Here is a 16,438-nt window from a genome sequence, read left to right on the forward strand (position 1 = left end):
CTGGCCTGGCATCTGTGGTCTCTTAGGGTTTGCAGCACCTCTGTCCAGGCCCTTCTGGCTTTTATGGTCTCTGCTGAGAAGTCGGGAGTAATTCTGATAGGTTTGCCATTATACGTAACTTTGCCTTTTTCTCTTGCTGCTTTTTATATTTTTTTCTTTGTCCTGTATATTTTGTGTTTTTATTATTATGTGTCTGGAAGATTTTATTTTCTGGTCTATTCTATTTGATGTATCTTCTAGTCCTAAGATTTGTTCCTTTTTTTCTTGGATTCTGTTAGAGAAGCTCACTTATGTGTTGCTTACTTTCTTCTCTAAGGTCTCTCATTCCCATTTTTCTTCTGTCTATGCTTTTATCACTGTTTCCATTTTCATCTTCAGATCTTGAACTGTTTTACTGATTTCCTTCATCTGGTTGTTTGTATTTTCCTGAAATTTTTCCCAATGCCTCTCTATAGGCCTCTTTTATGTCTTCCATCTGTTTGGCTACATCTTCCTGCATTTGATTACCGATTTTATTCATTCCCTCTACTATCATCTTCATTACTAAGGATTTGAGGTCATTTTTTTTTTCAATTGTGTTTGAGGTCTCAGGGTTGCTTTCCTTGGGATAGCTGGGATCAGGGGATGCCAAGTTGTTTTGATTTTTGTTGTTTGCATTGTTAAGCTGTCCTTTAGTCATCTTGCTGTATCTGATGTTGGGTGGTAGCTTCTGGTGTCCTTCAGTGGTCGTTGAGAGTGGGTAGTTGGTGAGTGATTATAGGTCATGTGCCCTTGTCTGTGGAGATCAAGGAGCTCTTTTCTGGAACCGGCAGGTGACCTGGTTTCTTCTCCAGGAGACTTTGCTCTACATCTTAAGCTCCTGACTGAGTCAGCAGAGGTAGGCTTCTGCCTGATGCTGATCATGCTACTGAGGGGATTCAGACCAGCTGTGTTGGGGGCCGCTGTTTAATTTTCTGTCCTGACCCCTCGGAGCAGTCTATTCTGTCCCAAGCCTGTAGGAGACCCCGCCGGGCCATGGGGACTATAGCTTTATCTGCCCAATTGTCCAGGCCCAGACCACTGTGGTCCACAGACAGGTTCCTGCCCAGATAAGTTTAGAGAGGGGACCAGTCTAGATTGCACACCTTCGGCGGCTCAGTCCCACTGAGCCACAGCTACAACTCAGACTACTCTCCAGACACCCAGGGCAGTCCAGCTTCTTCCACAAGTGTGGAAGTCCCTGCTGGGCCTTGGGGACTGTGGCTTTATCTGCCCAATTATCCAGGCCCGGACCGCCGTGGCCCACAGCCAGGTTCCTCCCTCGATCATTTCAGTCCCACTGACCTGTGGCTGCAATTCAGACCCCATTCTGGGCCCCCAGGGCAGTCCAGCTTCTCCCACAAGCTTGGTAGTTCCTGCTGGGCCATGGGAACTGTCCTGGCCAGGCTTCAGCTGCCAAACTGTCCAGGCCTGGACCACTGTAGTCCACCGACAAGCTCCCGCCTGGATCAGTGTAGATAGCAGACCAGTCTAGATTGCGCACCGTTGGTGGTTCAGTCCCACTGAGCTGTGGCCGCAATTCTGATACCTTGCAGACCCTTAGAGCAGTCCAGCTTCTCCCATGAGTGTGGGAGTCCCTGCTGGGCTGTGGGGACTGACCTGGCTGGGTTCTATCAGCCCAATTTTGCAGGCATGGTCTGCTGAGGCCTGCTGCCTGGCTCTGGCCAGACCCACCCAGACTGTGCACGCTGTTGCTGGGCACCATGGGCTTTGCTGTGGCCTCCGGATCTCCTGTGGACTGGGGTGGGGCGGGGCGAGAGGGGATGTCTGAGGACAAATTCACTTGTTTCCCTGAGACTTCCCCAGGCCAGGAGCTCTGGTGATCCGTCACCGCACGTACTGCACCTGGGCTATAGAGGCCAGCTGCAGTCCTCAGGTGGGATCTGTTCCAAAACCTGGAGTGTGGGTTCAGGTCCTCTGTAGGCTGTTGTTTGACCCGCGGCCAGGTCCACCTGTGGTCTGCACTGTGCGGGACCCCACTCACCTAGTGTTCTCCAGTTCTTGTAGTCTGTGGTTCCCAATCTGGTCCCTGGTCTCTGTGCGGTAGATCAGATACAGTGCGTGACAGGTGCCACCATCTGGGAACTCCTCTGGGTATTTATTTTAAAAGGTAGATGTAAGACTGACCTAATGAATTACAACTCTGGGGGTAGGGGCCAGAGATGCCTGACTGAGAAGTGTTCCTGGTGATGGTGTGCCCCACCCCCACTACAGGAAACCACCAGAGCTGGAGTTGTGTCTTCTTCATACATTACCTGCATTTGGCCCTTAAAGTTTAGGCTACTTGGTAAAGCTCACCTTCTCTAAGGACAGATGAAGACATTAACAATCAATTGCAATTTCAGTCTTCATTACAAGACGACATTGTACAAAGAGGGCCAGGAACTCTTAACCTGAGATTGGAGGAAAGAGTTTTTTTTAACAAAAGAATGTATTATTTGATAAGAAAAGGAAACCCAAGGTTGAATTCTGAAGGATAAAAGGAGTGACCTAACTGGGGAGAACATTAAAAAGTATGTTCCCACGAGGAACGAGTATATTTAAAGTATTGCTTGAGTGTTTAAGTTCTCGGCTGGCCCATGCCCCAAGACTGTCTGTGTAACTGCATTGGTGATCTAGCTTTGTCCCAAAGCAGAGCCATATCAAAGAAGCATTCAGAGTCAAGGAATTGCCTGCCTTGTTGCTTAATGCTAGTTATCACCCTGACTGGATTTAGAATCACCTAGGAGACACATCTTTTGCTGTGTCTGTGAAGGCATTTCCAGAGCCTTTTAACTGGGGACCGGAGACCTGCCTTGTACATGAGTGACACAATCCCATAGGTAGGAGCCGAGCTGTGTACTCACCACCCTATGGGTGGGGCTGAGCTGTGTACCCACCATCCCATGGGTGGAGATGAGCTGTGTACCCACCATCCCATGGGTGGGGCTGAGCTGTGTACCCACCATCCCATGGGTGGGGCTGAGCTGTGTACCCACCATCCCATGGGTGGGGATGAGCTGTGTACCCACCATCCCATGGGTGGGGATGAGCTGTGTACCCACCATCCCATGGGTGGGGATGAGCTGTGTACCCACCACCCCATGGGTGAGACTGAGCTGTGTACCCACCACCCCATAGGTGGGACTGAGCTGTGTCCCTACCATCCCATGGGTGGGGCTGAGCTGTGTACCCACCATCCCATGGGTGGGGCTGAGCTGTGTACCCACCATCCCATGGGTGGGGATGAGCTGTGTACCCACCATCCCATGGGTGGGGCTGAGCTGTGTACCCACCATCCCATGGGTGGGGCTGAGCTGTGTACCCACCATCCCATGGGTGGGGTTGAGCTGTGTACCCACCATCCCATGGGTGGGGATGAGCTGTGTACCCACCATCCCATGGGTGGGGATGAGCTGTGTACCCATCATCCCATGGGTGGGGCTGAGCTGTGTACCCACCATCTCATGGGTGGGGCTGAGCTGTGTACCCATCATCCCATGGGTGGGGATGAGCTGTGTACCCACCATCCCATGGGTGGGACTGAGCTGTGTACCCACCATCCCATGGGTGGGGATGAGCTGTGTACCCACCATCCAATGAGTGGGGCTGAGCTGTGTACCAGCAGTCATCCTCCTGCAATGCCTCTGCCTCCATGCTTTCTCAGACATGGCTGATGGTACCCGTGAGCCTCATGGTATTCTCAAACTGTGAACTTCAAAAAACCTCTTGCTCCTTTCAATTGTTTCTGAAGCACAGGAAGGCTCCCGGTTGTCCTGCAAGTGGGCTCCGTATTTTGGAAAGTCTGTTTTATTTGTATTGACGATATTATATCATTTTGAACTTTGGGTCAATATCTTTTTAAAGCTTGAATTCTTTTTATGGAAATAATAGCTTGTGGGGAAATGAATGTTCCCACTTCTGCCACGTTAGCTCTTGCAAACATAAGACTTGAATTACGTAAGAGAAGGCAAGGCATATCCAAGGTGAAAGGCAGCACTCTCTAATGGATAAGCCACTCAGATTCATATTGTCCTGTTTATTTTATTAAAGACAAGACATTCTGCAATGAGACACAGCTCAGATAAGTGTTAATAAGATAAATAAGGGCACATTTTGCAAATTGCCTGTGTTTCAGTTGAAAGCCCAGTTGTGACTAAGGATCATCGCATTCTAGTACCACATGTAGTCTGTGTGTCCTGCAGCATCCCTTACAAATGACCAGCAGCTGTAGCTAGAGAGCCTAGGGCACAAGTTCCTCCTTCGTTCTCTTCAGAGATTTCAAGCTGCTTATCATCCTATCTGGCGGCCTCCTAAAACGAGCCGGTGGCTATCAGACAAACCCTGGAATGCTTGTCAGGCACTCTGTAGAAAATTGTTCATCCTTTCTGAATAAGCTATTCAAGATTCATTATCTGCTGGTGACACAATTTGATTAAGATTTATTTTTAGTTTATTGAGTGAGTGTTCTGCCTGAATGTATGTATGTGTACTATATGCATGCCCTGGTGCTTACAGCATTCTTTTGGATTCTCTAAAACTGAACTTAGGAAGGATCGTGAGCAACCATGTGGGTACTGGGAACTGAACCCAGATCTGGTCCCCTGAAAGTGCAGTAAGTGTTCTTAACTGCTGAGCCATTGATGCAGCCCCTGCATGATATAACTTAAAAAAAAAAAATTAGGTTGTCACACTCAAATGAAAACTTATCATTATCATCTGTGTATTTTACATTCTAAGAAGTCACAGTGGGGATTGCCTCTTGCTGCTTAGATTTGATATATTGATATACTGATATAGTCTATAATTTGAAGATCTTGTGGGCCACAAGTTAGTGGGTACTGGAGAGTTTGACTTGCCCTTACTTAAAAGAAAGAAAACGGGGATTCCAAGATGGCGGTGAGCAGTGTGGACCTTGTTTAGAGGCCAGAGAAATCAAGGTAGAAAATTGGACTTATTTTGTAAGCAGGAACACCAAGCTCCCCACCCCACTACAACGGGAAAAACCATAGTGCACCAGGAACAAACTAGGGACAATCTTGTGCACCCCCAAAACACGGGAAAAAGCATGGACCCCTGGGGAGCAGAGCATCCGTGGCGGCGGCAATGGCAGCGGCAGAGGCCGCAGTAGCGGCTGCTGCAGCAGCAGCTACAGCACGGCGACAGAGATAGTAGTGGTGGCTGCAGTGCCAACAACACCAGCAGTGCTTACTGAGGTAGGCCATGGGAACAAAACACCTGCAGTGGTGATTGGCAGGTCGGGGATTGGCGAGATCAGCAGCGGGAAGTGACAAGCAACCGGGGCTGCAAGGGACTGAGAGTGCACCAGTGCCTTGTTTCAGTTGAGGGTTGCAACCAGCAGAGGGAAAGGGGAGGTCAGACTGCTGGACGGATCAGTGTACCAAAGTGGAGTGGCCTGTCTACAGAGCAAAAGATTAACAAAACTGAAGTCACACAGCATCTGACATCCAAATCACAGATTCATTGTGTGGTGAATCCCTCAGAAGAGACAAGCAGCCAGAGGAGCCATATGAAACCATGAATCTAGGTGGCAGAGCTCAAACAAATACAGATACATGAAGGCAGAGTCTGAGAACCCAGTATAGAAACCAGCCCCCTATCAAAGGTACTCACCCCCGACACCACCAGCTTGGAAAGCCCAACTTGGAAAGCCCAACCCTTCTAAGCAGATGCCTAAAGGAAAGAATAAGAGGACTAATAACAAAAATCAAAACACTATGGCTCCACTAGAAAGCCCAGGAACCAACAGATACCCTACTATGGCAGAGTCACAGGAAGATGATCTCAAAACCATGTTTATATAGCTATTTGAGAACTATAAAGAGGAAATGAATAGATTCTTCCAAGAATTCCAGGATAACACAAACAAATGAATAGAAGCCATCCAGGAGAAACAAAAAACCACAAACAAACAGGTGAAGGAATTAAATAAAACAATTCAAGACATGAAAACAGAATTAGACAATATTTAAAAATCACAAATCGAGAAAAAAGTGAAATGGAACAATTAAAAAAGGAAGCAGGAATCCAACAGACAAGTATAACTAACAGAATCCAACACATGGAAGAGAGAATCTCAGGTGCTGAAGATACAATAGAAGAAATTGATACATCTCTCAAAGAAAATCTTAAAACAGAAAAATTAGTGACACAAAGCATGCAAGAAATCAAGGACACCATGAGAAGGCATAACCTCAGAATTATAAGAGTTGAGGAAAAGGAAAATACAAAGTCCCAAGGTCCAGAGAATGTCTTCAAGAAAATCATAGAAGAAAACTTCCCCAATCTACAGAAAGAGATACCCTTGAACATACAAGAGGCCTACAGAACACCAAATACACTAGACCAGAAAAGAAATTCATCCCGGCACATAATAATCAAAACACTAAACTTGCAGAATAAAGAAAAGATACTAAAGGCTGCAAGAGAGAAAGGCAAAACAACATATAATGGTAGACCCATCATAATTACACCTGAATTTTTAACAGAGACTATGAAAGCCAGAAGAGCCTGGACTGAGATTATGCAGACTCTAAGGGACCACAGATGCAAACCTAGGCTACTATATCCAGCAAAACTTTCAATCAACATAAATGGAGAAAACAAGATATTCCATGACAAAACCAAATTTAAATAGTATCTAAACACCAACTCCATTCTACAGAAAATAGGAGAAGGAAAACATCATCACGAGATCAGCCACACCCAAGAAAATGCAGCATACAGATAATCGCACATCAGCAAAACCAAAACAGACACTGCCACACACACATAATCACCACTAACTCCACAATAAAAGGATCAAATAACCATTGGTCAATAATATCTGTCAACATCAATGGCCTCAACTCCTCAGTAAAAAGGCATAGGCTAACAAAATGGATGCAAAAACAAGATCCTTCAATATATTGCATCCAAGAAACACATCTCATCAACAAATGGAATCGAACTGAGGACCCAGATATACATCCACACACATATGGCCATTTGATTTTTGACAAAGAAACCAAAACGATACAATGGAAAAAAAAAGAAAGCATTTTCAGTAAATGGTGCTGGCCCAACTGGAGGTCTACATGTAAAAAATGCAAAAAGATCCATATTTATCACCGTGTACAAAACTAAAGTCCAACTCAACATAAAACCAAATACACTAAATCTGTAGAAAAAATGGGTAAGACCCTGGAACTCATTGGCACAGGAGACAAATTCCTGAACAGAACACCAACAGCTCAGGCTCTAAGATCAACAATTAATAAATGGGACCTTATGAGGCTGAGAAGCTTCTGCAAGGCAGAAGACACTGTCAGCAGAACAAAGTGACAGCCTACAGATTAGGAAATTTTTTTTTTACCAACCCTACATCTGACAAAGGGCTGATATCTAAAGAATATAAAGAACTCAAGAAATTAAACACTACCAAACCAAACAACTCAATTAAAAAGTGGGGTACAGGGAGGATCCAAGATGGTGGCGAGCAGTGTGGACCGTGTTTGGAGGCTCCAGTGAACAATTCAGGGAATTGCACAGATTTCTGAGCCAGGAACATCAAGGTCCCCACAACACGGCAGTGGGAGTGCTCCACGGTTCGGAGGGACCAGGGTGCGGAGGACCTGCATGCCCCTGCACACGGGAGGAGCTCGGATTTTCTCGGATCGGAGCAGCAGCGGCAGAGGCAGCAGCAACAGCGGTGGCACCAGCGGCACCAGCGGCAGCAGTGGCAGTGGCTGAGCTTTGCAGCTCTGAGCCTTCCAGTGGAGGCGATTAGTGTGGTGGCCAGTGGGAGTTGCTGCGGGAGAGGGGACTCTGGATGGGATTTGGGTTGCGTGGTGCCTTGTGACCCAAACTGGACTCACGGGAAAGTTCAGCCCCAGAGTCCCGAGTTCAGTTCAGTGCGTAGTGCCGTGGAGACACTGTCTCAGCGCAGCAAGCAATTCTGCCCTAGGCACTAGCTCAACTCAGCCACAGCTCCCCTGCTGTGACACAGGCTGGGCTGAGCGCTCAGTTCCACCCTAGGCACCAGCTCAGCATAGCCGCAGTTCTCCAGCTGTGACACAGGCTGGGCGGAGCACTCAGCTCCACCAGAGGCACTAGCTCACATCAACGAGCAGTTCTGCCCAAGACACTAGCACAGCTCAGCGGGCAGTTCTGGGGCGCTAACACAGGCTGAGGTCAGCACACAGATTCAGCCCAGAGGCCCTAGCTGGACTTGCTGGGCAGATTGGGCCCAGAGACTCTAGTTGAGCTGTGCGCACAGGCTTGGCAGCTCCAAGACTCTGTCTGGACTATCCACGCAGTATAGGCCCGGACTTCTGGGCTGAATTCAGCGTGCAGTGTGAGTACAGAGTCCCTGGCTGAGCTTGGTGCATAATTCCACCCCGGAGACTCGAGTGGAGCTCGGCATGCAGTTTGGGGCCTGAGTCTCTAACTGTGCTTGGCAGACAGATTGGGCCCAGAGACTCTAGTGGAGCTTTTGGCACAGTCCAGGCTCTAAGACTCTGGTTGGACACAGTGTGCAGTTTGAATCCAGAATTCCTGGCTGAGCTTGGCGGACAGTTCAGGCCCTGAGTCAATAACTGACCACAGCACACACTTTGGGCCAATATCCCCTCGCTGAGCTTGGTGTGCAGTCCCAGCCCCCCAAAATTCTGGCTGGACCCTGTGTGCATTTTGTGCCCAGAATCCCTAGCTGAGCTCGGCAGACAGTTCAGGCCTTGAGAATCTAGCTGAGCTCGGCGCGGGGTTCGGGCCCAGTGTCCCTGGCTGGACTTGGCAGGGAACCCAGAAGGCTGTGGATACCTTGGCCTGACCCAACGCTCATTCAGAGACCCAGAACGATTGCAGGACCCACAGCACAGGGGAGCTGAGGATCACTGGCTGTGAGAGACCAAAACAACAGGGCTAACCTCCTGCCATCCACACCAGTGAAGTATCAGAGCTTCCAGCCTACGGAAATCGTGAGAAAACAAGTGAATCTATCATCAGACTCCCTCCATCCAACTCTGGAAGCTACCCAACAAAAACAAAGACACCAAGATGTCTAAAGGACAGTGTAAAAGAACACGCAAAAACCCACAAAACAACATGGTGTCTCCAGTTTCCAGCTATCCCAAAGAAAACAACCCAGAGAACTCAAATACAATGGAAATACAAGAAAATGACCTCAAATCCTTAGAATGAGGATATTAATGGAGGAAACAAAGAAATTCATAATCAAATGCAGGAGGACGCAGCCAAACAGGTGAGAGACATAAAAGAAGCACATAGAGTGGCACTGGAAAATTTTCAGGAAAATGCAAGCAACCGGATGAAAGAAATCAAAAAATCAGTTCAAGATCTGAAGATGAAAATGGATTCAATGATAAACACACAGACAGAAGAAAAATGAGAACGTGAGACCTCAAAGAAGAAGGCGAGCAACACAGAGGTGAGCTTTTCTAACATAATCCTAGAGATGGAAGAACGAATCTCAGGTCTAGAAGATACAATCACTGATCTTGAAGCAACCATTAAGGAAAATGCGAAATCTGTAAAGCTCTTGACACAAAACATCCAAGAAATTAATGACACCATGAAAAGAAGAAATCCGAGGATAATAGGCATTGAAGAAAGAGAAGATATCAGTCTCCAAGGCCCAGAAACTATTCTCAATAAAACCAAAGATGAAAATTTCCTCAATCTAAAGAAAGAGATGCCTATAAACATACAAGAGTCCTACAGAACACCAAATAGAATTGACCAGAAAAGAAAAACTTCCTTTCACATAATAATCAAAACACAAAACATACAGAACAAAGAAAAAATATTAAAAGCTGCAAGGGAAAAGGGCCAAATAACATTTAATGGTAAACCTATCAGAATTACACCCGACTTCTCAGCAGAGACCATAAAAGCCAGAAGGGCCTGGACAGAGATCCTGCAAACCCTAAGAGACCACAGATGCCAGGCCAGATTACTTTACCCAGCAAAACTATCAATAACCATTGATGGAGAAAAAAATTTTTCCATGACAAAAACAAATTCAAACAGTACCTATCCACAAACCCAGCTTTACAGAAGGTACTAGAAGGAAAATTCCGTCCCAAAGGGTCAAGCTACAGCCAAAACTACTCAGGAAATAGATAACTATCCCATGGCAAAAACACAACTACACAAACGCTCGACTGGAACCAACATCAAAATTAAGACTCTTAACAGTCACTGGTCATTAATATCTCTCAACATCAATGGTCTCAATTCTCCAATAAAAAGACACAGACTAACTGAATGGGTGCATAAACAAGATCCAACATTCTTCTGTATTCAAGAAACACATCTCACCCATAATGATAGGCATTACCTCAGGGTAAAAGGCTGGAAAAAAATATTCCAAGCAAATGGTCACAAGAAGCAAGCAGACGTAGCCATTTTAGTATCGAACAAAATAGACTTTCAGCCAAAATTAATCAAAAGGGATGAGGAAGGACACTTCATACTCATCAAAGGTAAAGTCAACCAAGATGACATCACAATTCTGAACATCTATGCTCCAAATACAAGGGCACCCACATTTGTAAAAGATCTCCTAAAAAAGCGTAAACCACACATCAATCTCCACACAATAATAGTGGGGGACTTCAACACCCTACTCTCACTGAAGGATAAGTCATTGAAACAGAAACTAAGCCAAGAAATAACATCATTAACCAATGCCATGTGTCAAATGAATCTAACAGATATCTATAGAACCTTTCACCCAAACAAGAAAGAATATACCTTCTTCTCTTCACCCCATGGAACCGTCTCCAAAATTGATCACATCGTAGGTCACAAAGCAAGCCTCAACAGATACAAGAGGATTGAAATAATACCTTGTATCCTATCAGATCACCATGCTCTTAGGCTGCAATTCAACAACAGAAATAACAAAAAGCCTACACGTATGTGGAAACTAAACAACTCTCTGCTAAATGACACCTGGGTCAGGGAAGAAATAAAGAAAGAAATCAAGGAGTTTCTGAAATTCAATGAAAGTGAAGGAACAACGTACCCAAATTTGTGGGATACATTGAAAGCAGTGCTAAGAGGAAAATTCATAGCACTAAGTGCCTTTAAAAAGAAATTGGAAACATCGCACATAAGCATCTTAACGACCCAACTGGAAGCCCTAGAAAAAAAAGAAGCAGAAACACCCAAAAGGAGTAGACGTCTGGAAATAATCAAACTCAGGGCTGAAATTAACAAATTAGAAACTAAGAAAACAGTCCAAAGAATCAACAAAACCAAGAGCCGGTTCTTTGAGAAAATCAACAAGATAGACAGACCATTAGCCAAACTAACTAAAAGGCAGAGAGACAGTATTGAAATCAACAAAATCAGAAACGAAAAGGGAGACATAACAACAGACACTGGAGAAATACAAAGAATCATAAGATCCTACTTTGAAGGCATATATGCCACAAAACTTGAAAATCTAAGGGAAATGGATGACTTTCTTGATCAATTTCACTTGCCAAAGTTGAGTGAAGAACAGATAAACAAGCTAAATAGTCCCATTTCCCCTACAGAAATAGAAGCAATCATTGATAGTCTCCCAACCAAAAAAAGCCCAGGGCCAGATGGTTTCAGTGCAGAATTCTACCAGACCTTCAAGGGTGAGCTAATACCAATACTCTTCAAGCTACTCCAAAAGATAGAAATGGATGGAATATTACCAAATTCATTCTTTGAGGCCATAGTCACGTTGATACCTAAACCTCACAAAGACTCAACAAAGAAAGAGAATTTCAGACCAATTTCTCTTATGAACATCGATGCAAAAATACTAAATAAACTACTTGCAAAACGAATACAAGAACACATCAAAAATATCATTCATCATGACCAAGTAGGCTTCATTCCAGGTATGCAAGGATGGTTTAATATACAGAAATCCATCAATGTAATCCACCATATAAACAAACTGAAAATAAAAAACCACATGATCATCTCTTTAGATGCAGAGAAAGCATTTGATAAAATCCAACACCCATTCATGTTTAAAGTTATAGAGAGATTGGGGATACAAGACACTTTCCTCAACATAATAAAGGCTATATATAGCAAGCCAATAGCCAAAATCAAAGTAAATGGTAAGATACTCAAGGAAATTCCTCTAAAATTGGGAACAAGGCAAGGCTGCCCACTCTCTCCATATCTCTTCAATATAGTACTCGAAGTTCTAGCCAGAGCAATAAGAAAACAAAAGGAGACCAAGGGTATCCAAATGGGAAAGGAGGAAGTCAAATTATCCCTATTTGCAGATGATATGATAGTGTACATAAGTGGCCCTCAAAATTCCACCAGAGAACTCCTACAGCTGATAAACACCTTCAGCAAATTAGCTGGATACAAAATTAACTCAAAAAAGTCTGTAGCCTTCCTATACACAAATGACAAGCTTGCAGAGAAAGAAATTAGGAAAGCCACACCCTTCACATTAGCCACAAGCAATATAAAATATCTAGGAGTCACTCTAACTAAGCAAGTGAAAGACTTGTTTGAAAAAAAATTCAAAACTTTGCAGAAAGAGATTGAAGATGACCTGAGAAAATGGAATGATCTTCCTTGCTCATGGATCGGGATAATTAACATAGTAAAAATGGCCATCCTACCAAAAGCAATCTACAGATTCAATGCAATCCCTATCAAAATACCTACACAATTTTTTTAAAACATTGAAAGTTCAATTCTGAACTTTATATGGAAAAACAAAAAAACCTAGAATAGCTAAAACAGTCTTGTACAATAAAAGGTGCTCCGGGGGAATCTTCATACCTGATCTCAAACTGTACTATAAAGCAATAGTAATTAAAACAGCATGGTACTGGCACAGCAACAGGCTGGTTGATCAGTGGAATCGAATCAAAGACCCAGATATGAATCCACACACATATGGTCACTTGATTTTTGACAAAGAAGCCAAATCCATTCAATGGAAAAAGGATAGCATCTTCAACAAATGGTGCTGGTCTAACTGGAGGTCTATGTGTAAAAAAATGAAACTAGACCCATATTTGTCACCTTGCACAAAACTCAAATCCAAGTGGATTAAAGAACTCAACATAAAACCAGAGACACTAAGCCACTTAGAGGAAAAAGTGGGGAAGAGCCTGGAACATATTGGCACAGGAGACAACTTCCTGAACAGAACTCCAACGGCCCAGGCCTTAATGTCAACCATTAATAAATGGGACCACATGAGGCTGAGAAGCTTCTGTAAGGCAGGAGACACTGTCAAGAGAACAAAGCGACAGCCTACAGACTGGGAAAAATCTTCACCAACCCTACATCTGACAAAGGTCTAATATCCAAAATATATAAAGAACTCAAGAAATTAAACACCACCAAACCAAATAACCCAATTGAGAAATGGGGCTTGGAACTAAACAGAGAATTCTCAACAGAGGAGTATCGAATGGCTGAGAAACACTTAAAGAAATGTTCAACCTCCTTAGTCATCAGGGAAATGCAAATCAAAACAACTCTGAGATTCCATCTTACACCCATCAGAATGGCTAAGATCAAAAATTCAAGTGACACCACATGCTGGCGAGGATGTGGGGAGAGAGGAACACTCCTTCATTGCTGGTGGGAATGCAAACTAGTACAGCCACTTTGGAAATCTATCTGGTGCTATCTGGGAATAGGGCTTCCTCAAGACCGAGCTATTCCACTCCTTGGAATATACCCAGAAGATGCTCCAGCACACAACAAGAGAATTTGCTCAACCATGTTCATAGCAGCCTTATTCATAATAGCCAGAACATGGAAACAGCCTAAATGTCCCTCAGTAGAAGAGTGGATAAAGAAACTGTGGTACATATACACTATGGAATACTACTCAGCTATTAAAAACAAGGAATTCCTGAAATTTGTGGATAAATGGATTGAGCTAGAAATTATCATAATGAGTGAGTTAACCCAGAAGCAGAAAGACTTAAATGGTATATACTCACTTATATCTGCATACTAGCCCAAGGGGCATGTCCCACGAAAGCCTTCACTTACCAGGAAACTCGGACAGAGGGGAAGACATCCTATTGGGACTCTAGATAAGAGAAGTGTGGGAGAATGGCAAAGTAGAAGGATCCAGAGGGTCCTAGAAACCTACAAGTAGAACATTATGATAGGCAGATTTGGGCCCAGGGGTCCCGCTCAAACTAAGTCACCAGCCAAGGACAATACAGGAGGTAAACTTTAAACCCCTTCCCAGATCTAGCCAATGGTCAGAATATTCTCCACAGTTGAGTGGAGAGTGTGATATGACTTTCTCATGTACTCTGGTGCCTCACATTTGACCATGTCCCCTGGAGGGGGAGACCTGGTGGCACTCAGAGGAAAGACAGCAGCTTACCAAGAAGAGACTTGATACCCTATGAGCATATAGAGGGGGAGGTAATCCCCCTCAGGAACAGTCATAGGGGAGGGGAATAAGGGGAAAAGGGGAGGGAGGGAAGAATGGGAGGACACAAGGAATGGGATAACCATTGAGATGTAACAAGAATAAATTAATAATAAAAAAAATTTTAAAAGTGGGGTACAGAACTAAACAGAGAATTCTCAAAAGAAGAATATCAAATTGCTGATAATCACTTAAAGAAATGCTCAACATCCCTACTCATCAGGGAAATGCATATCAAAACGACCTTGAGATTCCATCTTATACCTATCCAATTAGCGAAGATCAGTAACTCGAATGGCAACACTTGCTGGGGAGGATGTGGTGAAAGGGGAACACTTCTCCACTGCTGGTGGGAATGCAAACTTGTTCAACCACTCTGGAAACAAATATGGCACTTTCTCAGAAAGTTGGGAATAGCTCTATCCCAAGACCCAGCTATACCACTCCTGGGCATATACCTGAAAGATGCCCTCACCATGCAAAAAAGACATTTGTGCAACTATGTTCATAGCAGTCTTATTCTTAATAGCCAGAACCTGGAAACAACCGAGATGTCCCTCAATTGAAGAATGGGTTTAAAAAAAAAACTGTGGTACCTCTACACAATGGAATACTATTCAGCTATTAAGAACAAGAAAATCTTGAGTTTTGCTGGTAAATGGCTGGTAAATGGATTAAAAATGATCATCCTAAGAGAGATAACCCAGACCCAAAAAGACATGCATGGTATATAGTCACTCATATGTGGGTTTTAAACCAACATAGACATCCTAGCACAGACTCCACCCAGCAGGATATAGGGACAGTTACAGAGACTTAAAGCTGGACACTGGACAGAGTCCCGAGTGTGTAGGGTGGCCCAGTCAGGCCACAGAGGAAGAGGTCATATATAGTACAGGGGATACTAGATAAACTAAGATCAGATGTTAGGGGAGGAGAGCTCCTCCATCTAAGGACTTGGGGAGGCAGGGAAAGGGAATGAGAGAGGGGATGGGATTGGAGGTAGATGAGGGAGGGGGTAGGATCAGGAGGGGATGAAAGAGGGGACCACAATTGAGATGTAAAGAACTCAAACTACAGAACAAGCAGATAATTTATATTCCTAATCCCACTACATGGGAAGAGTCTGAGACTGGCAGAGATATAAATGTATAGGCAAAGAGAGGCCTCATGTTGACCACAGATTCTCTGTGACTTACTATTACAGGCCACTACCAGTAGTAAGGCAAGAAAGAAGATTTGTAAATGCCTTACGTTGACCCATACAATGACCAGAAAACTAGCTTTAATTGTTCTGTGCATTCTGTACACCTCATACAATTATAAGGTTAGAACTGTATAATACTTGTGAGAAATTATGTTTTCAGAACAAATTAGCAGCTGGATCAGACATGACAGGATCATTCCTCCCAGCATGATGGACACTGACATTCTGCATCCTCCTAGTTCCAGCCCCGGGTGATTCTGTTCCTTTTACTCATCAGAGTTGGACAGCTTCCTGAACAACATTGTAGAAAACTTCTAATCCAATTTGGACCACCATTTCAATCTCCTACTAAGCCTAGAATCTCTCAAGATTTAGAAACTGAACCACAAATGCAATCACTAGATTGCTTAAACATTCTCTCCAATTTTGGGGGACCCACTCCAAAATATTATGTGCCCCAATTGAACCTGAAGAAACCTTAAGAGAACGATGCCCCATTCCCTCAAAGGGGGGGGGGGGTGTATAGGTTGCTGTATGCTCGCTTGATCTACAAATGCGTATTTTCATTGGGAGGTGTTCATAAGTCATTATTGGTTTTATACAGAGAAAAATTAGGGGAAACACAGGAATGTCTCTCTTTGCTTTTATCTTGCATATGTAGGCAAGGAGATGGGAACCGAAAAGAAAGAAAGGGAGATTTAGGAACATAGAGGGAGGATAGAACAAAAGCTAGATGATTGAACCTACTCCTTAACTCAAGGCCTTAATTG

This window comes from Acomys russatus, chromosome 10 (assembly GCF_903995435.1).
Source record: "Acomys russatus chromosome 10, mAcoRus1.1, whole genome shotgun sequence".
Lineage (NCBI taxonomy): Eukaryota > Metazoa > Chordata > Mammalia > Rodentia > Muridae > Acomys > Acomys russatus.